Source organism: Haematobia irritans, chromosome 2, assembly GCF_050003625.1.
Source record: "Haematobia irritans isolate KBUSLIRL chromosome 2, ASM5000362v1, whole genome shotgun sequence".
NCBI classification, from domain to species: Eukaryota; Metazoa; Arthropoda; class Insecta; order Diptera; family Muscidae; genus Haematobia; species Haematobia irritans.
In genome coordinates this window covers 49,731,433-49,735,331 of record NC_134398.1, presented here as the reverse complement: position 1 = coordinate 49,735,331, position 3,899 = coordinate 49,731,433, and positions in this window count along the sequence as shown.

Here is a 3,899-nt window from a genome sequence, read left to right as displayed (position 1 = left end):
ATGTGGACCAATTTTTGCATGGTTGTTAGAGACCATATACCAACACCATGTACCAAATTTCAGCCGGATCGGATGAAATTTGCTTCTCTTTGAGGCTCCGCAAGCCAAATCTGGGGATCGGTTTATATGGGGGCTATATATAATTATGGACCGATGTGGACCAATTTTTGCATGATTGTTAGAGACCATATACCAACACCATGTACCAAATTTCAGCCGGATCGGATGAAATATGCTTCTCTGAGAGGCTCCACAAGTCAAATCTGGGGATCGGTTTATATGGGGGCTATATATAATTAAGGACCGATATGGATAAATTTTTACATGGTTGTTAGAGACCATATACCAATATCATGTACCAAATTTCAGCCGGATCGGATGAAATTTTCTTCTCTTTGAGGCTCCGCAAGCCAAATCTGGGGATCGGTTTATATGGGAGCTATATATAATTATGGACCGATGTGAACCAATTTTTGCATGGTTGTTAGAGACCAACACCATGTACCAAATTTCAGCCGAATCGGATGAAATTTGCTTCTCTTTTAGGCTCCGCAAGCCAAATCTGAAGATCGGTTTATATGGGGGCTATATAAAATTATGGACCGATGTGGACCAATTTTTGCATGGTTGTTAGAGACCATATACCAACACCATGTACCAAATTTCAGCCGGATCGGATGAAATATGCTTCTGTTAGAGGCTCCACAAGCCAAATCTGAGGGTCCCTTTATATGGGGGCTATACGTAAAAGTGGACCGATATGGCCCATTTTCAATACCATCCGACCTACATCGATAACAACTACTTGTGCCAAGTTTAAAGTCGATAGCTTGTTTCGTTCGGAAGTTAGCGTGGTTTCAACAGACGGACGGACGGACGGACGGACATGCTTAGATCGACTCAGAATTTCACCACGACCCAGAATATATATACTTTATGGGGTCTTAGAGCAATATTTCGATGTGTTACAAACGGAATGACAAAGTTAATATAACCCCATCCTATGATGGAGGGTATAAAAAAAGTAAACTACATTATGGGAAAAATTAACTATATCGTGCAAAAATTGCACTAAATTGTATTCCAAATTTTGAGATTCAATAAATTAACGATTAACCATTTACGAAATGCATCTTTCTCGAAAAGAAAAAATTAACTAAAACTAAAGATCATTCCCATTTTAACCACACTGTTGTTTATTCTTACTATTTTTGAGAAGTGTACGAAAAACGTCTTCTGTTTTAGTTAGAATTGAACTAATTTGTATGTCATTGGAATTTTACTGTCATTTAGTTCATAACATTTTTTAGACATACTTGGAATAAAGAAAAAATCGTTGGGGTGAGAAAAATTTCTTACAAACTTTTAAAAATAAACTAAAACAAAATAAAATTTTTGCTATAAATATTAGTGCATTTAAGCATAAGTTTTACAACAGATTTTTTTTCTGTGTATCTTTAGCGACATATAAAGATGAAGACAGCAACAAATATGACACACATTTCATTTAATATAGTAATAGTAATGCCATAAATCCTAAAACGGTGCATCAAACGTTTGCTACTAAAGTTTTTTGTTTTCTTTAAATGAAGTTTCCTTAAGTGCGCTTATGTGTGCCCACTGGTATATAATGTGAAATGCTTGGGTGTACTTGTTACTTGTGTATTGATGGCATTAGCGATGGTTGTGTGTTGATGAGTATAAGAGCTACATTACTCAATGTATAGAAAACAAATGGTCTTGGTTCGATTCTCTGTCTGAAAAAAGGTAAAATTAAAAAAAAAACAAGTATATACGGCCGTAAGTTCGGCCAGGCCGAAGCTTATGTACCCTCCATCATGGATTGCGTAGAAACTTCATCTAAACACTGCCATCCACAATCGAATTACTTAAGTTGCGGTAACGCTTGCCGATGGCAAGGTATCTTAAAAACTCCCAACACCATCTTCTAAATTGTATGTAAGTCCATACGTGGTATATATTAAATCAAAAAAGATCGATCCAATGCGTATATAATTCAGTTTGACAAAGTAGACATAAAATTTTGACAAAATTTTCTACAGAAATAAAATTTTAACAAAATTTTTTATAGAAATAAAATTTTGACAAAATTTTCTATAGAAAGAATATTTTGACAAAAATTTCTACAGAAATAAAATTTTAACAAAATTTTCTATAGAAATAAATTTTTGTCAAAATTTTCTATAGAAATAAAATCTTGGTAGATTATTTTTGGCTCGAGTGGCAACCATGATTATGAACCGAATAAAATATGAACAAAATTTTCCATAGAAATAAAATTTTGACAATGATGAACATTTTATTATGAACCGAATAAAATTTTAACAAAATTTTCTCTAGAAATAAAATGTTGACAAAATTTTCTATAGAAATAAAATGTTGACAAAATTTTCTATAGAAATAAAATTTTGACAAAATTTTCTATAGAAATAAAATTTTGGTAGATTATTTTTGGCTCCAGTGGCAACCATGATTATGAACCGATATGGACCAATTTTTGTGTGATTGGACCAATTTTGGTATGGTTGTTAGCGACCATATACTAACACTACGTGCCTAATTTGAACCAGATCGGATGAATTTTGCTCCTCCAAGAGGGTCCGGACGTCAAATCTGGAGAATGTTTTATATGGGGGCTATATATAATTATGGACCGATATGGACCAATTCTGGCACGGTTGTTAAAGATCATATACTAACACCATGTTCCAAATTACAACCGGATTGGATGAAATTTGCTTCTCTTGGGGACTTCGCAAGCCAAATATGTGGATCGGTTTATATGGGGGCTATATATAATTATGGACCGATGTGGACCAATTTTTGCATGGTTGTTAGAGACCATATACCAACACCATGTACCAAATTTCAGCCGGATCGGATGAAATTTGCTTATCTTTGAGGCTCCGCAAGCCAAATCTGGGGATCGGTTTATATGGGGGCTATATATAATTATGGACCGATGTGGACCAATTTTTGCATGATTGTTAGAGACCATATACCAACACCATGTACCAAATTTCAGCCGGATCGGATGAAATATGTTTCTCTGAGAGGCTCCACAAGTCAAATCTGGGGATCGGTTTATATGGGGGCTATATATAATTAAGGACCGATATGGACCAATTTTTGCATGGTTGTTAGAGACCATATACCAACATCATGTACCAAATTTCAGCCGGATCGGATGAAATTTTCTTCTCTTTGAGGCTCCGCAAGCCAAATCTTGGGATCGGTTTATATGGGAGCTATATATAATTATGGACCGATGTGAACCAATTTTTGCACGGTTGTTAGAGACCATATACCAACACCATGTACCAAATTTCAGCCGAATCGGATGAAATTTGCTTCTCTTTTAGGCTCCGCAAGCCAAATCTGAAGATCGGTTTATATGGGGGCTATATAAAATTATGGACCGATGTGGACCAATTTGTGCATGGTTGTTAGAGACCATATACCAACACCATATACCAAATTTCAGCCGGATCGGATTAAATATGCTTCTGTTAGAGGCTCCACAAGCCAAATCTGAGGGCCCCTTTATATGGGGGCTATACGTAAAAGTGGACCGATATGGCCCATTTTCAATACCATCCGACCTACATCGATAACAACTACTTGTGCCAAGTTTCACGTCGATAGCTTGTTTCGTTCGGAAGTTAGCGTGATTTCAACAGACGGACGGACGGACGGACGGACATGCTTAGATCGACTCAGAATTTCACCACGACCCAGAATATATATACTTTATGGGGTCTTAGAGCAATATTTCGATGTGTTACAAACGGAATGACAAAGTTAATATACCCCCATCCTATGATGGAGGGTATAACAAGTGAGTGAAGTAGAAAGTCGGGCGGGGCCGACTATATCAT